Source organism: Humulus lupulus, chromosome 1 (assembly GCF_963169125.1).
Source record: "Humulus lupulus chromosome 1, drHumLupu1.1, whole genome shotgun sequence".
Lineage (NCBI taxonomy): Eukaryota > Viridiplantae > Streptophyta > Magnoliopsida > Rosales > Cannabaceae > Humulus > Humulus lupulus.
Window position 1 is genome coordinate 240,840,858 of NC_084793.1, and position 27,105 is coordinate 240,867,962.

Sequence of the window (27,105 nt, forward strand, 5' to 3'; positions counted from 1 at the left end):
TGGTAACTTATTAACATTTTAAGTAACCGAAAGGTTACTTTTTTAAACCCAGAAAAACGTGAAAATCGGGATTTTGGGAAAATTTCAAATTCAGGTATATTACTTATAGAATCTAGTATTTTTTGATGACGTAACAAAGTATTTTTGTAAATAAAAGATTTTAGGTGATTTTTGTAATTATTTTATATTATAGGTATATAATTATAAAGATCCCTAAATAATATAGTTTTTTTTTTGTCGAGCTCTGCAACAACTTCTTTTTTAATATAGTTTTTTTTTGTCGAGCTCTGCAACAACTTCTTTTTTTGTTCTTCTTCTATTATTGCAGCGTTACTACCACTGCTTCCAAGATCTTAAGATTTACAAGTTTGTATTCATAAATATATATTCTCTTAGCCATTAAAAAATCATACTTTTTTTTATCAAAGTCCCAAAGATTGTATCTCTTTTAAGTGCAAATTTTTTATCGACCCTTTTATAAGTTGATGGTTAACCAAGTATTCATTAATACCACAATGTAATTGGGGAAAGAAAATAAATATAGCAGAAAAAAGAGGTAAGCATATTTCATTTGGAATTTTGAGCATCTACTATTTAGTTTACTGTTTTTTCCCAGGTTCATGGCTGCTTTTGTTGGGGTCTCTTTCGTTAATGCACATTTGCAAGTGTTGGAGAGAAGCCATTATCACCACTGCTTCATCTTCTTCAAATTTAGCAATTTTTTTTAACTTTCCAACACTCATATATACCAAAGAAAATGACATTCAATAAAAAAATTCTATATACTTAATATATAATCAACTACAGGCACTGGAAAAAAAAATATCTCAGCCACTTCTATTTTATTTAAAATTGAGAAGAGAGACTGATTGCAGAAACTTTGCTTTTGGAAAAAAAAAAGTGAAGATAAATAACAGTGGCACTTGATCGGTAAAATCACACACGCAAGTATACGTAGACGTAACAAGTAATAATCTTTCGTAAGAATGAGATCGTCCCACTAAGAGTACTATTCAAGTACCAATAATTTACTTTTGATTTCTATTTGACTATTGAAATTCAGATTAATTAATAAACTAATTATAAAAACTAAAGTAAACCAAACAATAATAATGAGTAATTCAAGAATTGAGACCTAGGGTATTAATTTCATCAACTAATTCACTTGTCAAATGAACTATTTTAGCATAATTCAATCTTAGTGGGTTATCAAAGGCAACTTAATTCTTTATCAAGATAAAAAGACATCAACCTATATGAAAATCTTCTACATATCAGTGATAGATTTTAACACGTAGCAGGCATTAAACATCATAACCCTAAAAACTACACAAATCATATAGATATTATCGTCCTATATGCAATCTATGTCTCAATGGCTATAGAATATTTAACTCTCCCCTCTCGGATCTCGAATTAAAATCATAAATCATACAATAAATGGCCAATAAATTGTAAGCATTGGACATAATCGAGTAGAGATTAAGAATAGAACAAGAAGAATAAAATTGCACTTAACAGAAAATCAACAAGACCCAAAGTGACTACATTGAACCCTAGAGAAAAATATTTAGTTCATGGCAAACAAATATGACACCATAAAAATAAATTTTATCACCTTTAATATCTAAAACTCGAGCAGGCCGCGACATTAATTCCTGCCAGATTTGGGTGGTCCCTTACATTACTAAAGTCGCAGCCTTTAAGCCCATGCCGCAACTCTAATTCTATTTCTTTTCAAAACTTGACCATTTTAAGTCTGACCTTCATCAAAATTTCTCCTGACTCCTCCTTTATGCCAATTTGACTCAAAAAACCACCAAAAACTCCATTTTTTCACCCTTTGGTCTTTTTTTCACATTTATCTCATGATTCAACGCATCGACCTACAACAAAGACAAAAATAAGCATAATCTTCCACAAAACAAACATAAAGTCTCAAGATCACCACAAAAACACATCGTAAAACAACACTAAAATGGAGTTATCAAACTCCCCCAAACTTACTCTTTGTTCGCCCTCGAACAAAGGACTTAAAACGAACCTAGACTCTAACAACAAACAAAATGCCGAACAACACCCTCAACATGAATTATACCAACAACAACACTTATGCCTCAAAATCATGAATGCTAATCATATAATTCTCAAAAAACTACTCAACAGTTTATGTAATCCAGAATTTTTATCAAAACACTCCTTCAACACACTTTAGTCTACTAACATTTTGGATTCCCAAGTCATGACACTACACCAAATACCCCTTTTCATAACATATGAATATAATAGTATTGAAAAATTATTATGATACATCAAATAATAAAATAATAGGTGGGAAAATAAATTGGCGGTACCGAAATTTTGGAGTCAGCATATTCGTAAAGTTATCTGCTACTTTTACTTTATTATTTGCCTCTACTTTTTTATTTCCAAACCTCTAAACAATTTTCTATCGCCTACCATCATCGACTATGTTTCCAAGGAAAAAATAAGTTCGACTCATACGATCATCGATGGTGTTTTCAACCGCCTACAGTGTCTCCGAAGTCAGCCCACTACTCCTGTCGGCTCTGTGGCATTTCCTGTCGTTTGGCTCCGTCTTCGGTGGCCCCGATCACGCACTCATACCTCTCGGCTTCTCCTCATCAGTCCCCAAATACTTTAAGGTTCAAGAAATATGGTTTTGGTGCTTTAATTTTAGGGGAGCTCTCTATCAAAGTTAAAGGTGTATTGAGTATTCATATTCTTTTATGGGTTTATGGTTTTATTATTGCTTTAAAATTTATATTTTTTTTGTCTGTGACTCATTTTTTTTAGAGATGTTATTGTTTTAATAAGTATTTGAGTGTCTGTTGTTATGCATATTGATGAATATTCTAGAGAAATTTGCAGCTAAGTAATTTTATTGTTTTTTTTTTATGAATATTCTCTTCCTTATTTTCATCTCTGAAAGCAACTCTTCTCAGTGGAACAACAGAGAAGTCAAGCTCTGGAAGCTCATGTTGCTGCTTTTGCACAATTTAAAGTGCGTAAATTAACTTCTCCCTCTCTTTATTTCTCTTCATTCTCTTGTTTTTTTATCGCACTTGGTATGCATATCATATATGCATATTTGTTGATTGATTGTCAAATTTATACAGGTTCCAGGGAATGAGAATCCTTCTACTCTCATTTCCTTTGCAACAAAGACTTTTAATGTTGGCCAAATTACATTAAAGTTGCATGTTATAGAGCTTGGTGCCCAACCAGGTTAGCTTAGTATTATTTAATTCACCCCCTTTATTAAAAAAGATAAATATGTTTGATAGGTCTATAATCTTAATCAGAAATTTATTCCTATCTTTCTATCTTGATGAATAATTTCTCTATTTTAATGTTGCAAACTTATTGGCAGGAAAACCTTCTTTTACAAAGAAACAAGCAGATCTTTTCTTTCCTCCAGATTTTGTAGATGATTTCCCGTTGCAATGAAAGTAGTGAGATTCTTATATTTGTGGTCTGCCCCAGTATTCAGCACCATGAATATTAATTGTTTTAATGCTCAATATTCCAAATACCACACAAGCATAGTTTGATCTATGTAATCACCAAGCTCGGGATGTTATTCGTTTACGACTTGAAGATAGCTACTGCAGTTTACAGAAATAGAATCAGTCCAGATCCAATTTTCCTAACATCGGAGGCTTCATCACTAAGGGGATTTTACGCAATTAACAGGCGGGGCCAAGTGTTATTGGCTACTGTTAATGAACAAACAAGTGTGCCTTTCGTTAGTGGGCAGGCATGTATCACAAATTGGTTTATCCTTATGGTTAGTAGATTATGATATATATTTGGAATTTAAATTTTATATCTTGACTTTTTGCAGTTGAACAATTTGGAGCTTGCTGTCAATCTGGGAAAAAGAGGAAATCTTCCCGGTGCTGAGAATCTGGTGTGTTTTTGTTTCTATTAAATCTTTAACTTGACTGATGATTACTGAGTGGGCTGTATAGAAAATATATCACAATAAATTCAGTCCATTTATGAGAAATGAATCCATTAACGCACTATTTAAGTGAAAGATGTTAAACACAAACTAATCAAAATTATGCCACATCACTTAGGGTTGGATCTTACTCAACCTATTCTTACATGACATGATCAAGTATGATCATAGCCATAGGAACAAAGACGAACCGTGATTAGTCTGCATATAGCTAGTTTATACATCCTTTTGTTGGTTCATCACAAATTAATATTCTGTGAATGATTTCAGGTTGTCCAGTGATTCCAAGAACTATTTGCGAAAATGAAGTATCAAGAAGCTGCTGAACTTGCTGCTGAGTCTCCACAAGGAATTCTTCGTACTCCTGATACAGTTGCCAAATTTCAAGTTTTTCCACTTTGCTTTTGTTGTCATGTTGGTGTCAAGTTATTCTGTAACTTGTTACTATGTAAATTTAAAGTAATTCTCAAATTTAGGTTGTGCAGACTATAGAATAGACAAACTCTCTATCAATGATACAGAACGTGGCATTCCATATTGTGGCAGTTTGTTACTATGGGATGCTTGTCAAAATGGCTATTTCACCTTGTTTATAGAGTTGGGGATCGGAGACCAATTTCAAATGGTTGTTTCTATAATTTTTTAAACAATTGGAAAGTTATGAACCTAATTGAGATAAAAGTACCAGTCAATTACTTGGAAAAGACAAAGTATCAGGCAGCTGGAATAGAAGTGGAATTGGAAATTATTGGCTTTAACAACAGATACAAGTTCACACGTCCTTTTTCTGGTGAACAGTACTTTTAAGTTATGTTGAACCTTTATGATTAGTAATTAATTCTTATTCTTATTGTTGCAGAGTGTTCCTGTACAAACTGGGCAAACACTACCACTTTTGCAATATTTTGGTACTCTCTTGACTAGAGGAAAGCTTAATGCTTTCGAGTCATTGGAACTATCACGTCTCGTTGTGAACCAGAACAAGAAGAATTTGTTGGAAAATTGGCTAGCTGAAGACAAATTATAATGCAGTGAGGAGCTAGGAGATCTTGTGAAGGTTAGCATTATGGAATTTGTTAATTACACAGTCATGTGCTTCTTTTCTCTTGGCAATAATTTAATTGTTTACTTCAAATAATGCCCGTGTCATGTTGTTTATGGTATGTCTGATGCTGATACTTTGATCATGTCTCACTGTAGACCACAAGACGTTTGGACCTTCTCTATTCTGCTCATGGTGGTGGACTAGACTGAAAATGTTATCTCTTCTCTTGGTCAGGTGAGGTGAGTTCAGTCAAAATTATTTACAAATTCTATATTATATCTTGATTACTTTCCATTTTAATCAAATGTAATTGGGTATATCTTAGTATCTTTTTAATTATTTAAGTTTCTCCCTCCAGTAATGGATTTAAGATTCTAACTGGTCTAGTTTTGGTTATCTAAAAATCTCATCTTCTAGAGCTTCAGTTTTTTTTTTAATTCATTTTGGTATCTTAGTAGTGATTTTATTTCTGCTATGTCTTTTGGTATCTGAAAAGAAAGTGCATATGAAAATGTTGCATACCAGGCGTTTGATGATAATTCTCAAAGAATCTAAATTATTTTTTGGATTGGGGATTTGATTTTAAATAGGTAAGTACTGTTACTCTATTTTCAACTTTGGGTACTCATTACTTTTCTGGTTGAATTTTCATCCCATTTTTCTCGGCCATATCTGTATTCCGTACAGAGTTCTAAACCACAATAGAACTACTATTAACTAGAACATTCATGTTCTTGGTTATTGTTTCTCAGGCAAGTAAAAATGTACACTCCAAGAACTTTACTTAGCTAAGTTAGATAGTAGTATAATAGTAATAATAGTATTATCTTTATGACTGTGGATTTTTGGTTCAGACCGGGATTTATTTGGACACTCATAGTAGTACTTGTAGATTTTCTAAGCTTAACCTATAGTTTAGGAATATTAATTTTAACCTGAGGTCTGATTAATATGACTGATATTGAGGATAATATTTATTATAATATAAGGTTTAGATATGAACCAATAAGATAATAGCACATGTCATGTATAGGTTTATCAATGATTAAGTATTTTGAGGATTAAATTTATTAAGGTTAAAATTTGAATACCCTAAGGTCAGTCAGCAGCTTTGAAAACGTTAGAGGGCTTAGTCAAGGCTTTTTACTCAATTCAAATTAAGCTAAAAATGTGTAATTTCGTGTTTAAATATTCAGCGTATGCCGATATATCGCAGCTATAGGGGCGATATATCGCAGAACAAAGATACGAAAAACACGAAACGTTGCACGATTGCCTCGGGCATAATGGCCCAGGCGATATATCCCCAACAGGGGGCGATATATCGCCTCCTTCAGTGTGTTTTTGAAAGTTTTCAAAAACATTCTCATTCAAATCCCTAACCTCTTGATAAGTCCAGCACCTTTCTGAATGAGTCTTCAGCCTCTCCTTAACAATAATTCAAATGATTTTCACTTAAAAATGCATTATTTTTATTAAAGTTAAATGAAGATCTTTTCATTCCTAAACTCTATAAATAGGACCTAGTACCCGACCATTTATTCATCTATTACTCTAAATTCAGAGGCTGCAAGTTGCTAGGTTAGTGTGAGAGTGTAAACACTTGGGTTGGGAATTATAAGCTTGATCACTACAAGCTTACTAAACACTTGGGAAGTAAGGTTCTATACACATTTCGGTGCAAGGTTTAGATTGATCATAGAAGTACTCAAGGTATCCCAAACTTTAGTCCATTTCTGTATTATTTTCTTTAAAGTTCTCATAGTCTTCTACTCATTCTAACCTTCTTCCTATTCTTGGTTAGGAAATCCAAGTTCTTAAGCACAAGGTTTTTGGTAAGTATATTTTGATAATATAGTTCCTTCTTCACTTTCATCCATTTTCTTCAATATACTCATCATATTATAAATGGTTTTTAGGAGTGTTCCAAGGTCCCAAATCAGTTCTCATATCCCGGTTGTTTTGGTAAGGAAAATAGGATAGGACTTATGTGTTATATGATTTTATATGTTATCTTATGAATATGTGTTATGTAAAATGCTATGTTAAGTATGCTTGTAGACTTAGGCATATGACCTATACAACTAACAAGCCCCAAATAGATTATGGGCATATGACTTGCTTAGCTAGCAAGACCCCACTAATCTAATGGGCATATGACTTGTTTAGTTTATGGGACCCCAAGTAATAATGGCCATTATAGTATGTATGTGACATAAGTGTTATAGTATGTTTTATGTTACCTTATGAATTTTATGTATATGGTTATATGTTAGATTTTCCTTGCTGGGCATTAGGCTCACTCCTTTTTGTTTATATGTGCAAGAAAATAGCTTTAGTGGCGGGAAAGATTCTTGGAAGCTTGGGGAATGTGTATTGAGGCAGAATGGATTCAAGGAGTCGAGAGTTTCGGTTTCGAGGATGAAGTCTTTATTTATGGTTTATGTGTATTTTTCCGCACCTATTTATGTAATCTCTTTTCATTACAATTAAGTTATGTTTTTTTTTAAAACAATGGGATCCCATATCCTGCTTTGAGTTTATGTAAGTTTAACATTTGTTTTTACAAGTTTTTAATAAAGTATGATTATTTCACTTGTAAGTATTATTAGGGATTAGTGTCTATGCTTAGTTTTCATTAATGGTCCAAAGTCTAGAGTAGTTGGGTCATTACAAAAAAAGCCTTGGATCCAGTTGCTCCAGTTTATAAGTACTGCCTTGTATCAGTATCTAACATATTAAATTCAACATGCGAAAATGAGGTTAGCTGTGTTCATTTTCAGCGTTCAAGTCTAGCTGATATGAGACGCGTGGTTGCAAAGTTTTTCAATTGTAAGCTTATTTTATATTTATATTGTTGATACATTCAAGTAACTAGCCTTTTTTTTTTTTTTTTGCAGGCCTTCAAATATGTCAGTTTTCCTGTTCAGATACATGTTATGGTAAGATATATTATACAGTTTATTATTTTGATCACCATTTAGTATATGTTTGTTGCTTAAAATGCCAACCTTGTATCTGGCTGTGTATTTAAGAAGTGCTATTTTCGGTTACAATTCCAGTGATCTTATTTTCAATATGTTTTAGATGTATTACACTTTCTGTTTTTGAATATCAACTTTTACATCTCTTAATAAATTAATAATTCTTTGGTTGTTGCTAAATGTTGTGGCTTTGATAGTTTGAGCCAAAGAATTCTTAAGTAGCTTTGGATGTATGTTATATACGCAGGAAGTATGCAAGTATATGTTTATAGGTTGGCTAATCTTCCATTCTTTTATATGCAGAAGAAATACAAGGGACAAGACTACTTTTTTGCTTTTCTAGTAACAGTGGGATGTTCGATTTTTATTTTATATCCGGTAATGACTACATCCTTAGTCTCAGATCAAGGTTTGACTACATTCTTTAGGTGTGGATCAAATTGGCGAGGAGCATTGCAAAGTTAATTAACTTGATTATTAATTGCAAGAGGTAATGAAATATGTTCTCTTAACTCTTTTATTAATATCATACAAATGTTAGAGTAGTTTGAATATCTTAAATATTCATTCGTAGAGAAGTAGGTTCTGAGATTAAAATTGTGTGCTGCGGTGATAACGGAAGGTTGAAAACTTGTGTGTCTTAGAGAAGTAGGTTATGGAAAATTTGTTTGTGTGTTGCGGTGATATAAGGAAGAAAACTTATTGTGTGTTGTTTGAATTTTTTTACTTGGTATTGATTGATGGTTAGGTAAACTTTTATATGAGAAATGATGTCAAATATTATCTAGAATTATGTATTATCTTCTTTCAAATAAATTGTGTTTGCTTGAATTGGTTTGATTATATTGATAGATATCTTGCCTGGGGTGTGAATAAGGGTCGTTTTCAGTAGCAGTAACAGTAGTTAAAATAGGTTCATATTGTCACATTTAACACAATTTGAGGCTTACTCATCAAATGATTATGTACTTATACAAATGAACTAAATACACTCAAAAGCAGTGCTATATATATATGTGTGTCCATTCCTTAATGATAACTTAATCTCCTTTATTTTCAAGTAATAATTGTCAAATGAGACATAAAGAAAATTAAAATTAATGTGCACTAATTAATCATTTTGATTTCAAAACTAATCTAAGATGGCAACAACCTCAGTTAGACTTTCATGGAAGCATCCCATTTCAGTCATGATCTCCATCTCATTGAAGCCTTCAAGAAGTCTTTCTTGATGTTTATAATATTCTGCAACTTTGTATTGTTTCCCTAAATATATACAAAATAAATGAATGAATAAATTGTGTACAAATTTGTTTAATAGTTCTTAGAACTCAAATAAATGTTATAAGGTTCTTTGTGTCCAACATCACATGATGTGTTTATATGTGGATAAATTTAAAAATGACTACTTTTTATTATAATTTAATAAATAAAATTGGATTCTATCAACTGACATTTCATGTGATGTTCAGTTATGTAAAGTCCTTTGGTCCCTCCTTCTTCCCATGCATTAGCGTTTCTCAAACTCTCTTCTCTCTCTCATCATCCCTTTAAAAACCCCTTCATTCTCATCAACCTCCCTTCAAACCAAATAAAAAAAAACTCCATCTTCTTTCTTTCTTTCTCTTTTTTTTTCCCGAGAAACAAACAATCAGAAAACAAAACCATGGTGGTTCTGTCTCGGCCAGCATTAGACCATTTCTCCCATATCAAAACATACAAGCCTCTAGCCACTTACTTTAACGAAATTCCTGTGGTCGACCCTTAAAACATTTATTTGATTGCTGCATGGACAATGTGGCAAGTGATTGAGCTCCTCAGTCAAACTTTAACTCATGCACCAAAAATAATAATTCAACAAAAACTTTCACAATATTTACTATAATATAATGCATGCTTTTATAGCTCAATTTAACCATTGATCATTCTATGTATTCTAGCTGCCTTTAAAAAGTTAAATGTACTAGTACTATAGCATATACATACATATATATAAATAGAAATCATTCCAACAAACAGTATATGTGTATTATATGCACGAGTGACTAATAATCCTATCATATTGGAGACATAAAAAATAATAGTCAATTGTATTGATTTTCTTTTAGATTAAGACTCTAACTTTCTCTTTAGGAAATTAATATATATTGAGAGAGAAAAACAATTTTTAATTAAAATCCAAACCTCAACGTAAATTTTGTGTGTTGTTTGAATTTTTTTTACTTGGTATTGATAGATGGTTAGGCAACCTTTATATGGGAAATGGTGTCAGATTTTATCTAGAATTAGGTATTATCTTCTTACAAATAAATTGTGTGTGCTTGAATTGATTTGATTATATTGATAGATATCTCGCCTGGGGTGTAAATAATGGTAGTTTTCACGCCCCCAACCTTAGGGTTTGAATAATAAAACATTATACATATGGGTTGTGATTAGCTTTTTTATATCTATTCTTATGATATCCAGATGGATAAAACTTGGATCCATCTTAACAGGTTAGCAAATAAAATTATATAGTTTAAGTTCAAGTCTAAGTTTAAGTTTTGGTATTTTATTATTGAAGTATCCTTCAAAATTGTAGAGCTACAAAGGAATATGAGAGAAAAGCTAGGGAGTTTGTGAAGACTGCAGTAATGAATGCCAGTTTTCCAAGTAAGATTCTTTGTCCATGAAACAAATGTCAGAATCTAAGACATCAACTTTCAGATGAAGTTCTAGAACATCAACTTTTGTCCTAACTATGCGATGCTTACTATACGAGAAGTTGTTGGTTCAACAGTTGCATGGCCTTCTCAAAAGGTTATTCCAAGAGGTATTTATTTGGTTATTTGATTATATAATGCTTGTTCAACATTAACCGATATGCAATCCATGATTATGATAGCATTATTGACTATTTTAGATGAATGATAAGATATTTCATGACCTCATTAGTTTTTCTTTTATGTTTTATTTACCAGATTCAACAAGTCTAGTGCAAAAGAAAATATGATTTGGAAGGCTTTGGTGTGCTGACATTTGGAAGATCATGAATTCCTACCTTTACTTTTGAATATGCAACTGTTTAAGACTATTTTGTTGACTATTGTGAGAATGTTTTGTTTATGTTAATTAGACAGTGTTGAATATCTTAAGACTTTTGGATTATTTTTTAGTTAATCTTGAATGTATTTTGACACAATTATTTGGTTATATGTGTTATGAACCATATAATTGATACTCAAAAATATATTTGTCCAATGTTAAGGGTGTCTTAGGTATATTAAATGAAGCAGGTTTGAATTGAAGAAATAAAAAATAATTATAATGTATAGGTTTATATAATAATAATTCAAGCTTATCCAAATATTAGAATAATACAAAAAATGTGTTATTGTATCTTTTACAATAACACTGGTTTATAAGCATAAAATTATGTTATGCAAACAATTTTCTATAATGCAGAAAGTGTGTTATTATAAAGTGTATTATAACACTACTTTATAAGTACAAAAAAATGTTATATAATCTACTTATAAATAGTATAATGAAATACTTATCTAACTATTAAAATAACACAACAAAAGTGTTATCATAGGCTATACCATAACACATGTCTATAACTATGGAAAAGTGTTATGCAAAGTGCTCCGGCCTACTATAACACCGCTTTCCTTAACACATCAAAAAGTGTTATGGTATATATTTGATAATACTTTTTCGGTCTTATTGAAAGTATTCTTTCTTGTAGTGTGATCAATAAATAAACATATTTGAAATAAGTTATAATAGCCAAATTCTTTCCAATCAATCCATTCAAACCAATTAATTCCATAAGCTCACTGACTTGCTACTCTCCACTAATATAGATCATGATATGCATAAGAATCAATAGGACTTGTATAAGCTTGTAATGATTGCTTAGGTAAAGGTAGATGAGAAGGTAATTTTTAAGCTCACTCTACTCTAAGCACATGACAAAAATCACTGACTTTACTCTCATAGTAAATATAATCCCATAATCCCCTTTCTTGATTTTATTTAGAGAGATATAAAATATTTCTTTTTTTCGTTCTTCTTTTGCATATGACAACTGCACTCCCCCAAACTTGTTTCTTTTAGATATTCATATTGGGGGTGTAGTTTTTATTGAACTCTTTTTTTATTATATATATATATATACTATTCTCTAATCTTTTGCACTTTTCATTTTCTAAGCCCACTATATTCACAAATAATTCCATTACACATCAATCCCCATAAACTTTATCAATCATGTGCTCATAGTATATTAGGGAGGGATATGTAACCAAGTTTCAAAAATTAGGCTTAAATAATGGCTTAGAACAAAAATATACAATGTTAGGCTCAAAATGGTTAATCAAAGGATCAATTAATTTCATGTCGGCCCAAAAAGCTCAAACAGTCCAAATGATAGCCTAAATCATATTCATAAGCATACATAATATATTATTTCACCTCAAATAACAAGTAAGCAAGTTCAAGAATTGTAGAAAATAATTTCTACTTTCCATTCATTAATCCACCAACCAATTCCAACAAGCATAATCATGATCAAAAACATCAATTTAAACATCATGACAAGATATTCAACAAATGTTGCCTAAACTAAAATGAACTAATGGAGTGTTCAATCAAGCACACAACTTTTTTTTTTCAGATTTCATTTTCTTTGGATTATACTCATAACATTCACTTTGTTCTCTTTGGCACTTGATGTCAACCAGTACTAGACATACACTAAAACAAAAATCTACATCAAACAACTAACACAAACTAGACACATAAACACAACACAAACAAAATGAACAGATGGAAAATAAGATCCCTCCTCCAAACTTAAGCTAAACATTGTCCCCAATGTTTAAAAATAAGTAAAGAAAGAAAGCTTAACTGTGATGAATCATGTCAAAAGGGTGGTGGTTCATCCAACGACCTCCATGGAGGTGGATATTGATAGAAAGTCCTGTCAACCTCATAGTTGGTCATTCGATACAAAGCCTCATTATCCTGATCAACTGACCCCCTTGTATAATCATGGAAAGCACTCAAGTACTGATGAGTATGATGTCCTTGTCTAATAATATAATTAAGGTGGGAAACATCAAATAAGGTGGTTGCTCTCCTCCAACGGTCTCCGCTTCGGGGTGTGGGACATTTACATTAGCTTGGTTATTTGCATGTTCACCTTCCTCCTCAACTTGGAGTCCACGAGGGTGTGGTACTGGAGGTTCCACATAAGGTGGTTGAAAACCATGCACGGTAGATCGATAAATCGGAGTCTTACCCTTCAAATAATAATCACTTGGATACACCAGCACTTCCCATACCTCACACATGTCTGTGATCATAGACCCATGTCTCAAGCCAGCAGTAGTGTGAAGATGGCATAAATCACATATACTTGACTGTATCACCCTCCCAGTATCCACTAACAACCCCTTCATAATGGCATAAATCAATAAACAACGATCAGTCCCAACATCAGATAAGTGAGTGTTAGGCATAAGTCGAGCACTCACAAATAACATCCACGCTCTGGGTTACAGCTTCTCCCGCTTCTGAAAGTTTATTAATGCGCCCCGCCGAAAAGTCTTGGGCTGCCCATCTTACTTCACAAATTATGATCCAGGAATACCCAAAGTGCCATTCACATCATGCCAATCAATATTCCCAGAAGTAACCAACCGATGATATTCATCTTCCTCCCTCGGTATCATCGGTAAGCCATACAGGGCATCAATGTGTTGGGAATTGTGCCCTGAAAGCATATATAGTAGATGTTGTTTTAAGAAATAAATAAATAAATTGAATTTGTTATACATATATTTTATGGACTATATTATTTTGTGATAATATTAAGTTAATATCAGAAAAATTCATAAGTTCATATATGTGATCTCAACCATGTACTAGTACGGGAGGATTGTGTTTGAGATAAATGAACTTGAATAGTTCGCAGTAAAATAAAGTTATGGAATCTTTAGATTAATTACTGGAAGTACGGTCCACTAGTATTATGAATACATGTGATCTAGATCCAGATTACTAGTGTAGTAGGGCACTTTAGTGGACGTACTTTATATATTAGTGAATATATATAATTGGACCAGATATGTTAATTAATACTTAGTTAAATATCGTTTCGAAGTATTAATTAAATATATCAACTGATGATCATATACAAATATATCTTAATCCTGAAGTTACTATGAACTCCTGTTTATGTTATATGTGTTCTTTGATTCACTCGTTAGGGTTTTTCAGAATGAACAAACTAGAAACTTTTGTTTTGGGAACTCATTAATGTAAATGACTGGGGACATAGTATACAGATAAGGAATCTATACATTCTCGTAAGAGATTGAGTAATGGTTCTCTTAAGGGTTGACTTTTGGGACTGAAAGGTTATTGAGCTCAAATTCATAATTTAGTTATGAATTAACCCTTCACTAGTAAAGTCAATAATACTTAAGGAAACAAGATATAATCAAAAGGGTAAAACGATAATTTTATTTCCAGTTAATTATGAACCATTATTATAGAGTTAATTTGTATGTAATGATTATATCGATGGACGCTTTATTGTAATAAAGTACTCAGTAAATGAGATGTCTATAATTACAAGAGTGCAGTCTCATATTTATAGTGGAGTAATCATAAGACTAATAAATTAAGATTGTTTAATTAATAATCACAATTTTATTGGAGCTTGGAATTATAGGTCCATAGGTCCCCACATGGGCTCTATCAACACTCTTCAAGGAAAGAGTTGATATAAAGGGTAAAATGGTAAAAGATACATATTTAAGAAGAAATTTATTCTTCGAGCCAAATATGCAATTACGTGATAATATTGATTAATTAATTAATTAATTACAAAATAGTTGTAATTATCAAAATTAATTATTGTATAATTTTCCAAATTATATAAATAATTAATTTATTATAATTTTTGAAATTATAAAATAAATATCAACATTTTGAAATTGATATTTAATTAAAATTAGTTTTAATTAATTAGTAGAATTAATTAAATATCTTTATTTGAGTGGGGGATAATAATCTAATAAGTTCAAATTGGATTTGAATTTAAAAGATTAATATTTATTCAAATAATTAATTATATGTGATAATTAGTTAAAAAGATAATAGATTCTAATTTGAATTAATTTTCAGGTTGTTGGATTTTATCTGATAAGGTAGTTTGAAAAAATAATTAACTAATTATGAACAAAAAATATTGGATCCTATTTTGTAGGAAGCTACACTCACCAAGCAGTCCTAGGGACTCACTTGGGCGTGTAGCACATAAAAAAATCAAGAATGGATTTTTTTCACTTCTAATTAATTAATTAATGGATAAGTCAAAAATTAGTTTTGATGTTTACATTATTAAAATAATTAAATAATAGTTGAGAAAATAAATATCCCTATTTTATAGGGTACTGCACGACACACACAGTCCCTGGACTGTGTGTGGCGTGCAACTATAGAAATCAGAGAGGGATTTTTTACTTTTATTTATTTAATTAATGAAAAATTCAAAAAGTTATTTTTGATATGTTCATTAATAAGATAATTAATTAATTAAAAGATAAATTGTAATTGGTTACATAATTATTTTTTAAAATTTAAATATTTTCTATTTTTAAATTAGACTTATCAGAAAATAACTAGATATTGAATTTATTCGCCCTAAAAAGATAATGATACTTTCCATCTCTCCCTGAAAAAGATACAGAACCAATCTCAGGCCTATTCTCTTGATCTCGTGTGTTGAGTACATTAAGTTGAATCATAAATATACCATCCCTTATTCTCTAAGTGCCCACACACTTCTTGAGGTGTAGAGAACGTTGTGAAAGATCTTGGTGTGAGTACCTGGGAGCAGCATGGATAGGAAGATCGTTTATTTTATGAAAACATAGCAAGGACACTTGATAGGCATCAAGAGGTATGCTCTTTATTATTTTCTTGTTTATGATTAATGTATGTATATTAATGGATATGTATATTTAAAAGTAGTTTAAATATGTGAGAAATTTTTTGTTGTACACTGGGTCAACCAATCACTATTCCGCTGCGTATTAGGAAACTCGTTCCTAACACAATGTTATCCACATCACATTCCACCTCTATCCCTCTACAGAATAGCTTCCTATTCCTAGATCCTAAAATATAAGCGTCAAATTCATAGACCATATGACAATTGACCTTAGCCATTTTCTTATCCACAAAACTCTTCCAGTTTCTCCCTTGTATTTCTTGTCTTATAATCTCGTAAATATAATTTTCGAAGGGAGAATCCTTGCATTCCATGTCTTACTCCTTAATGAGTCCCCTTAGACAACACTTTTGATAACGCTCAAAAGCATCCTTATTAATAAACTATGTAGAATTATATTCAACCAGGGGGGTGGTTGTGGAATAGGCTCGGGTGGTGGTGGTGGTGGTTGGCGGGATGTGGAGGCATGATTATTTTTCTTAGTGGTGGCTGCCCTAGATGGGTTCTTTCTAGTGGCCATATCTTAAAAATTGTAGCTTAAGGTTTTAAGAAAATTTGGGCAGCACACCCCCCCCCCCTGTCCTAAAATTTTAGGTCCCAAAATTACACACAACATAAATGCTAATGAAATTGAATGAAAATACAACTTACTTTCCCGTAGAAGTCTAGATCCCTTGAATATTTTTCCTCAAACTTCCTTCTTCGTTCTTCAAATGATGTGATGAATTTTAGGGCTTGGTTGATGGAATGAAGGTTAGGGTTTGTGAGAAATTGGGATTGGATGTTGGAATTGAAGATCTGGTAAAGTGGGTGTTGGATTTTGGAAGAGCTTAAGGATGATATTAAGATTAGAAAATGGGTGAGAGAAAGGAGAATGAGAGAGTGAGCGAATATTTCGTAGAGAGAGAAAGTGAATTTGGAATTATGTGGGAAAAATGAGGGTTGGGGTTGGTTTATAGGCTGATGTGGGGGCGCGTCGCGGCTTAAACAGAACCATGACGTGGCCCGCCTCTAATTATGCCTTTACTTTGAACCCAGGCACCGTGGCTCTCCAGTGTACATGCTGCGACCCACTTCTAAAAAAATTTCAGAAGCCGCGGCTCTTAAATTCCATACCGCGGCCCATGTTAACTCTCGAGATTGGACCCGTCTCTGAGTTTGCCTCATGTTGCGGATCTACTAAGCATGCCACAACACTAATTCCCCCTTTGCTTTCCTTTGATCCTGACATTCTCATAAGTCATGACTTAGCCAAAGTAAGTCACGACTTGGCCTCCACACGAATTTTTCTTTCAATATAAAGTTTTCTTTTCACGATTTTCATGAATCCTAAATACAACCTAATTGAAACTTAAATAAAACAAATATTACAACTAAAAATTAAAACTTAAAACTCAAATTGTTCCAATTAAACATAAAGCATTAAATAAATGAAAAAAAATTAAAAACATAGTAATGCCTCTTACAGCGCTGTCTTTTACACCTTTTATCCGGACGATGCCTTCCCTTCTCAAATGAGTCTTAGAATCATTACAGACTTGGCCATTTCGACACGGCCCTCAATGTAGTGCTTTAACTATTGATCATTCTATAGAGTCCCAGAATATTTACTTAACTAGCTAGATAGTAGTAGTAGTAGTAGTTAGTATTAATTTGTATTATGTTAGATTCCGTGGATTTTGCTTCAAGTCGGTTCTTAGTTGGAAACTCATAGCAATAGTTATGAATTTTATAAGTTTATTCTATAGTTTAAGAATATTAAATATAACATAAGGTTTGATTAATATTGCTGGTCCTAGGTGTATTATTTATTATAACCTAAGGTTTAGATAGAGCCAATAAGAATATGACACTTGTCATAAGCATGATTATTTGGGAATTAGAGTTTGTTATTTTATGGTTAGTTAAGAAATTTGTGAATTAGGATGTTATTTAGATAATTAAATAGATTTTCCCGTAACTTTAGGATACTGTAACTTCCGACCTATTTTTGACCAAGTCATATTATGAATTTCGAAAAATAGTATTTCTAGAAAGTTGTAGATAATTAAATCCTCTTTCTAACAGTATAAAGGTGATCTAAATCAGAGTTATACAGATCAAGTTATGTTGATTTTACTACACGTGAGTTTAGAGTTACGAGATTTAGGAAGTTAGAAGTTAGGATTCTATTTTTTCACTTTTATTTTTAATTTTAAAACAAGCTTTGTCTCCTTAGACCTACCTCTGAACGATTTGACCGAGTCCTAAGCCTTTGACTAAAGAATATTCAAATATTTTCAATTAAATTCATTATTTTTATTAAAAGCCAAAAAGAAGATTTTTATTCCTAGAACTCTATAAATAGGACTTAGAACCCAGCCCTTCTCCTCACTCTTCAGCTGTGATCAGACTTCAAGGTGCTAGTACTACCATAGAGTGATAAACACTTGGGTTGGGAAAAAGCTTTGCCATTCCTAAGCTTTATAAAATACTTGGGAAGTGAGGTTTAGTTATTTCGGTATTAGAGTTAGACCAATCCATAAGGTCAACTAAGGTACTTCTATTCTTTAAGTCCAATTCTTTAAAACTCTTTACTTTTCTTTAGTTCCTTTTATTCAGATCCTAACTTTTGTTATTGGTTCTTGATTAGGTTCTTGAAACTTAAGTTCTTTCTTGGTAAGTTTCTTCTTGATGGTTTAGTTTCCACATTCATTCTTTATTCTTTAGAAATACTCACCATTTGCATTGTTGGTTTTAGGAGTGTTCCAAATCCCGTCCTTGTTCTCATATCCCAGTGTTGGTAAGGAAAATAGGATAGATTTTATGTGCTTATATGTTAGATTATGTTTATGTTTTGTTATGTTATGTTATATGTTTATGCTATGATATGTATATGTATGATATGTTTTAGTTCTTGGGTATATGTTTTGTTTAGATAACAAGCATATAATTTTTTTAGATAACAAATAACTTGTTTAGATAACAAGTCCCAATAGTATATTCCTTTGGCATATGATTTGTTTAGACAACAAGCCCCATAATTTTATATGACTTGTTTAGATAACTAGCCCTGTAGAATTATGGGCATGTGATTGCCTAGCTAGCAAGCCCCAAGATGTATGATGGTCATTGTAATAGATGTTTTTGTAGCCATATGTTTAATAGTGTATGCTTATGATATATGATATATGTTTTAGATAGTCTTATGTTCTTTTATAGTATTTGATGTAGTCTTATCCTTTATTTTAGTGTGATGCAGGAAAATGATTATGGAGGCGGAAGGATTCTTGGTAGCATGGCATGTGTGTTGAGGATGAATAGAATGTATGGGCTGCGTGTCTATCAAGGATGACGTTTATTATAGTCTTTTGAAATATGTCTCTTTTGTAAACAATGGGATCCCATACCATATCACATTTTATTTTATATTTTTAATAAAGACATGTTATTTCTTATATTTTGGGTTTTCAATAAAGGCATGTCATTTCTTATGTTTGTATCGAAATAGTATCTATGTATAGTAGTTTTAATGGTCCAAGGTCTTAGAAATAGTTGGGTCATTACACATTAACCAAAAACTTCCCAGTCTTTTCGCAATGTATTTGCACTACACCATATGGAAGCCCTACCACCACTGTAAAAGGTCCCAACCACCTTGATTTTAACTTGCCAGGAAATAATTTCAACCTTGAATTGTATAAAAGCACTTTATCCCCCGAATGAAAGTCTTTATGCAAGAGATGCTTGCCATGGAAGTCCTTCATCTTCTCCTTATAGATTTTTGCATTCTCATAAGTCTCGTTGCGAAACTCATCTAAACCATTCAAGTCCATGAGCCTTTTCTCTCCAGCTTTATACAAATCAACATTTAGCTTTTTCACATCCCAATATGCTCTATGTTCAAGCTCCACAGGAAGATGACAAGCCTTCCCAAATACCAAGCGATATGGTGACATCCCTATGGGTGTTTTGAAAGCAATTCTATATGCCCATAAGGAGTCATCTAGCCTCTTTGACCAATCTTTCTTTGACATATTCACAGTTTTTTCAAGTATACTATATATTTCCCAATTTGATACTTCTGCTTAGCCATTTGCTTGGGGATGATAGGCCAATGCAGCGCAGTGGCAAATTCCATATCAGGCACATAATGTTGTGAAACTGTGATTCCAGAAATGTCTCCCTTCATCGCTTATGATTGCTCGGGGAGTTCCAAACCGGGTTAAAATATGCTTGTGCAAGAAATTCAATACTACCTTCCCATCATTTGTAGTAGTAGCTGCAACTTCCACCCATTTCGATACATAATCCACTACCAAGAGTAGGTATTTATTATTAAAGGATGACGGAAAAGGTCCCATAAAATCGATCCCCCACACATCAAATAATTCCACCTCTAGGATCCCTGTCATAGGCATTTGGTCTCTCCTAGAGATATTCACAGTTCTTTGATAACGGTCACAACTTTTGACAAACAGATTGGCATCCTTGAACAATGTAGGCCAATAAAATCCCAATTGCAAGACCTTTGCTGCTGTCTTAGTTGCACCAAAAGTGACCACCACACTGTAAAGTGTGACAATGAATCAGTATAGATTGAATTTCCTCCTCAGGCACACACCTTCTAATAATTTGGTCCGCATAGTGACGATAGACAATGGGCTCTTCCCAATAATAATGCTTAACCTCCGAATAGAATTTCTTTAACTGTTGTCTAGACATCTTCGGAGGTGGAACCTTGGCAACCAAAAAGTTCACATAATCCGGAAACCAAGGCACCCCCTCCTCATTACTTACATCAAAGAGTTGCTCATCTGGAAATTCATCATCAATTTGAACTCCACTAGCCTCATTCTCATTCTCAAGCCTCGATAAGTGATCCACTACCAAATTCTCAGTTCCCTATTTGTCCACGATTTCCATATCGAACTCTTGTAGCAAAAAAACCCAACGAATCAAACGTGGCTTAAAGTCCTTTTTGGTCATAAGGTATTTTATTGCAGAATGGTCCGTGTATACTATGAACTTATTGCCTATTAGGTAAGGTCTGAATTTATCAAAAGCAAATACTATGGCTAGTAACTCTTTCTCCGTGGTGGCATAATTAAGTTGAGTGTCATTAAGAGTTCTACTAGCATAGTAAACAGTCTCGAATAACTTATCTACACGTTGTCCCAACACTGCTCCCACGGCATAGTCACTTGCATCACACATAAGCTCAAACAATTTATCCCAATCCGGTGACACAACAATAGGAGCAAAAACCAATTTCTCCTTTAGTGTATTAAATTCCTTTACACATTCAGCATCAAAGTCAAACACCACACCATTCATAAGTAGAGTGGATAAGGGCTTCGAAATCTTCTAAAAGTCCTTTATAAACCTCCTATAAAATCCAGCGTGGCCCAAGAAACTACGAACCCCCTTAACAAACACTGCTAAAGGTAAGTTTTCTATTGTAGCTATCTTGGCCCTGTCTACTTCAATAACATGGCGTGAAATCTTGTGGCCTAAGACTATTCCTTCCATTACCATAAAGTGACATTTCTCCCAATTCAATACTATTTTTGACTCATCACATCTTTTCAAAACCATCTCCAAATTAGCCAAACATCCATCAAAAGAGGCACCAAAAACAGAAAAGTCATCTATGAAGATTTTATACCTTTTAGATGATATGTTTAATGCTATCTTACACTATTCAATAACACATATTAGTTGCTATAATATTAAATAATAACATTCTTTTAGAGTAATTGATTACAAACTTGTAGTTAATTCTTAAAATTTTTGGATAACAATTTCCAAATGTTATAATTGATTATTTTATAGCATTTTTAGTTAATTATATTTTGTAAAGTATAACATTTTGTCACACTTATAATATATATGCAAAACCAGCATAAATATTAAAAAGGCTCCACAATATTTTAATTTTGTAGTCTACACATATAATAGATTTATAATTGTCTTGTAAAAGGTTATTTATGAATTTTTTTTTCTTTTGCAATTAAAAAACTTTTATTGTATTTTGATTAAATATATATCATAATTGAACAAAAAAACTATAATATTAAATTGACATGATAAAACATGAGAATTATAACATTAACCCCCGGGCAAAAACCCTTGAAAATAACTCAAAAACCCCATTCTGGAAACAGGGTAGCGCTAAAGCGCTCTAAGGAGGGCGCTACAGCACTACAAGCAGAACCAAAACACCCTCAGAATGCTTGGCCTATCGCTACAGCACCCAAAGGCTAGCGCTGTAGTGCTAGTCACAGAGAGCCACTACTGCATTTTTCCTTCCTGCATTTTCCTCGAGCCAACCCTTACCAAAACTCTTCCAATCCCCAACCAAACTTAAAAACAAGCTTATTAACATACTCCACTCATCCCAAGCATCCCAAATACTCAAAACCCAAGCACATGCATCCCTAATCTCAAAATTCACCATAGCTGATCCTAAACTTAGAAACTTAGCAAAAACCATAGAAATCTCAGAGTTGAAACCAAAGTTCCTTACCTTTAACTGGAGAGTTGATGCTAGGATACCCTCTACTCTTCCTTGGATTCCTCCTCCTCAAATCCTTGGCTCCAATTCCCTAGAATTCCCCATCAATTCATCTTAGAGACCTTAGTTAAAAATTAAAACCAAAACTGAAGAAACTTCAAAGTTTTACCTCAAGTGGAAGGTTTGTTCTTCCTAAACCCTTGCCAATTCTTCAAGCCTAACTCAGAAACGTTATGGCTCAACTTGATCTAGCTGTCCTCTGAACTTTGCTCCAAGAACCCTCAAGAAAATGGTGGAAAAAGCCTAAACCGACCTTGCCTTCCTTGCCTTCTTTCTCTTTCTTTTCTTTCCTTCTTTTCCTCCGTTCCTTTCTTTTCAGACATCTATTTTATTCTACAAACTCCACTGAGCATAAAGCCTCAATTATGCCTATCCTTATCTGCCAAATGACCACAATACCCTTCCTTTTAACTCTAACTCTTTTAATCCACCTAGGGGTATTTTGGTCATTTCACCCAATTCCCGCTAATTCCTCGAGTGTCAATAATATTTCTCGCTTACTTCCCGATACCCAATTAATCACCAATTATATTCCTCAATGTCAAAATAGACCCCAATATATTCACTAAATTCCCATTTATACTCCCAGGCTCACCCCGAGCCGGGTATAAATCCCTGCCGTGACTTTTCGCTAATCTGCTCACTAGGATCGCCTCGAGTCACAGATCACAGATATATCCACATAATAATGTGGTCTCAACAATTATCGCATATATATACAGTTATGCCCGCAACGGGCCAAAATTACAATTATGCCCTTCTAACCTATTCAGGGCCTACATGCATACTAATACACATAGTCATGCATCTCAAATATTCAAATAGCCATATAACATGATTTAAATCATTAAATCACATATATTCCAATTATGCCCTCCCGACACACTAATCAAGGCCCTTAAGCCTTATTAGTAAATTTGGGTCGTTGCAACTATCCCCTCCTAATGAGAATTTCTTCCTCGAAATTTACCTGAATAACTCAGGATACTGATCCCGCATCCCTGTCTCAAGCTCCCAGGCCGCTTCCTCGACCTTACTATTCCTCCACAACACTTTAACAAGAGGAATCGTCTTATTCTGCAATACTTTATATTTTTGATCCAGGATTTGAACCAGTTACTCTTCATAAGCTAAATCTGTCTGTAACTCCAAATCTTCATACCTTAATACATGAGTTATATCCGAGACGTACTTCTGGAGCATAGAAACATGGAATACGTCATGAACTCCAGACAACGATGGTGGCAAAGCTAATCTGTAAGCCACCTGACCAATCCTTTCCAGGATATCAAAAGGTCCAATGAATCTAGGGCTTAGCTTGCCCTTATTTCCAAACCTCCTCACGCCTCGCAGAGGTGAAACTGGAAGGAACACGTGGTCCCCAACCTAAAACTCCACGTCCCTACGCTTAGGATTAGCGTAGATTTTCCGTCTGCTTTGAGAAGCGAGCATTCTAGCTCGGATCTTCTCTATAGCTTCATTTGTCCTCTGAACCATATCTGGCACCAAATATCTTCTCTCACCCATCTCCTTCCAATGAATGGGTGATCTACACTTCCTCCCATACAACATCTCATAGGGAGCCACTCCAATCGTTGACTGATAACTATTGTTATATGAAAATTCAATCAACGGAAGATACTTACTCCATGAACCTTCAAAGTCAATCACACACGCTCTGAGCATATCTTCCAATACCTGAATCGTCCTCTCAGACTGTCCGTCAGTCTGAGGATGAAAGGCTGTACTGAACTTCTACTGAGTCCCCAAAGCCTTCTGCAGACCACCCCAAAACTTGGAAGTAAAGATAGGATCTCGATTTGACACTATAAACTTAGGGACCCCATGGAGACATATGATCTCCCTCATATACAACTCAGCATACTGATCCATAGTATATGTTGATATTACTGGAAGAAAATGGGCTGACTTGGTGTACCTGTCTACTATCACCCACACCAAGTCATGAAGCCCCACTGTCCTGGGTAAACCTCCCACAAAATCCATAGTAATGTCCTCCCATTTCCATTCAGGAATACCCAAAGGCTGAAGCAACCCTGCTGGTCACTAATGCTCAGCTTTCACCTGCTGATAGGTTAAGCATCTGGCAACGTACTCCACCACATCCTTCTTCATCCCGGGCCACCAATACAACGTCCGTAAATCTTGGTACATCTTCGTGGTACCCGGATGAAGTGAGTACGGCGTCGTATGAGACTCATCTAGTATATCTCGTCTGATCCCCTCATCAGCTGGAACACATATCCGTCCCTGATACCAAAGTAACCCAACCTCAGAAACGGAATAGTCCTTAGCTATTCCCGCTAAGACATCCTCCCTAATCCTCTGTAACTGAGCATCTACCAACTGTCCTTCTCTGATCTACTCTAGCAGAGTCGACTGCAGAGTAATATTGGCCAACCGGCCTACCACCAACTTTATCCCCGCTCTGACCATCTCATCAGCTAACTCCCTTGAGATCTGGGTGGAACTGTACAACTGACCTGGGCCTCTCCGGCTCAATGCATCTGCCACCACATTGGCTTTCCCCAGATGGTAAAGAATGTCACAATCATAGTCCTTTGCCAATTCAAGCCAACGCCTCTGCCTCATGTTCAGGTCCTTTTGTGTAAAGAAATACTTTAGACTCTTATGGTCAGTATATACCTCGCACTTCTCCCCATACAAATAATGTCGCCAAATCTTCAGTGCGAATACCACCCTGCTAGCTCTAAATCATGGGTAGGATACCACTGCTCATACTCCTTTAGCTGTCGTGATGCATAAGCTATAACCTTCTAATTCTGCATCAACACACAGCCTAAGCCCAACCTCGAAGCATCACAGTAAACAATAAACTTCCAATCTTCTGAAGGAAGACTCAACACTGGCGCTGTAATAAGCCGTCGCTTCAGCTTTTGAAAAATGTCTTCGCACTTGTCTGACCAGATAAACTTCAGATTCTTCCGTGTCAATTCTGTCATCGGTTCTGCTATCTACAAGAAGCCATCTACAAACCGTCTGTAGTAACCTGCCAAATAAAGAAAACTCCGCACCTCCGAGGCAGTCCTTGGCCTCGGCCAATCCCTAACTGCCTTTACCTTAAATATATATATCATAATTGAAAAAAAATATATAATATTAAATTGACATGATAAAACATGAGAATTATAAAATTAACCCCTGGGCAAAAACCCTTGAAAATAACTCAAAAACCCCATTCTGGAAACAGGGTAGCGCTACAGCACTCTAAGGAGGGCGCTACAGCACTACAAGCAGAACCAAAACACCCTCATAATGCTTGGCCTATCGCTACAACACCCAAAGGCTAGCGCTGTAGTGCTAGTCACAAACAATCACTACTGCATTTTTCCTTCCTGCGTTTTCCTCGAGCCAACCCTTACCAAAACTCTTCCAATCCCCAACCAAACTTAAAAACAAGCTTATTAACATACTCCACTCATCCCAAGCATCCCAAATACTCAAAACCCAAGCACATGCATCCCTAATCTCAAAATTCACCATAGCTGATCCTAAACTTAGAAACTTAGCAAAAACCATAGAAATCTCAGAGTTGAAACCAAAGTTCCTTACCTTTAACTAGAGAGTTGATGCTAGGATACCCTCTACTCTTCCTTGGCTTCCTCCTCCTCAAATCCTTGGCTCCAATTCCCTAGAATTCCCCATCAATTCATCTTAGAGACCTTAGTTAAAAATTAAAACCAAAACTGAAGAAACTTCAAAGTTTTACCTCAAGTGGAAGGTTTGTTCTTCCTAAACCCTTGCCAATTCTTCAAGCCTAACTCAGAAACGTTATGGCTCAACTTGATCTAGCTATCCTCTGAACTTTTCTCCAAGAACCCTCAAGAAAATGGTGGAAAAAGCCTAAACCGACCTTGCCTTCTTTCTCTTTCTTTTCTTTCCTTCTTTTTCCTTCGTTCCTTTCTTTTCAGACTTCTATTTTATTCTACAAACTCCAGCGAGCATAAAGCCTCAGTTATGCCTATCCTTATCTACCAAATGACCACAATACCCTTCCTTTTAACTTTAACTCTTTTAATCCACCTAGGGGTATTTTGGTCATTTCACCCAATTCTCGCTAATTCCTCGAGTGTCAATAATATTTCCCGCTTACTTCCCGATACCCAATTAATCACCAATTATATTCCTCGATGTCAAAATAGACCCCAATATATTCACTAAATTCCCATTTATTCCTCCAGGCTCGTCCCGAGCCGGGTATAAATCCCCGCCGTGACTTTTCGCTAATTTGCTCACTAAGATCGCCTCAAATCACAGATCACAGATATATCCACATAATAATGTGGTCTCAACAATTATCCCATGTATATACAGTTATGCCCGCAACGAGCCAAAATTATGATTATGCCCTTCTAACCTATTCAGGGCCTTCATGCATACTACTACACATAGTCATGCATCTCAAATATTCAAATAGCCATATAACATGCTTTAAATCATTAAATCACATATATTCCAATTATGCCCTCTCGACATACT

General features: G+C 34.1%; 2 long non-coding RNA genes and 1 pseudogene across 2 annotated transcripts; 2 read left to right on the forward strand and 1 right to left on the reverse strand.

Moving 5' to 3' along the window:
• The window catches only part of LOC133831584 (uncharacterized), a 65,476-nt pseudogene that overhangs the window by 28,951 nt on the left and 9,420 nt on the right, over positions 1-27,105 (reverse strand).
• On the forward strand, positions 2,618-3,497 carry LOC133804696 (uncharacterized). The gene is made up of 4 exons (XR_009878582.1): positions 2,618-2,725; positions 2,967-3,025; positions 3,141-3,249; positions 3,395-3,497. It is a non-coding gene; the product is annotated as an uncharacterized LOC133804696 (long non-coding RNA).
• Positions 7,715-11,214, forward strand: LOC133804690 (uncharacterized). The gene is made up of 4 exons (XR_009878580.1): positions 7,715-7,975; positions 8,321-8,507; positions 10,604-10,832; positions 10,981-11,214. It is a non-coding gene; the product is annotated as an uncharacterized LOC133804690 (long non-coding RNA).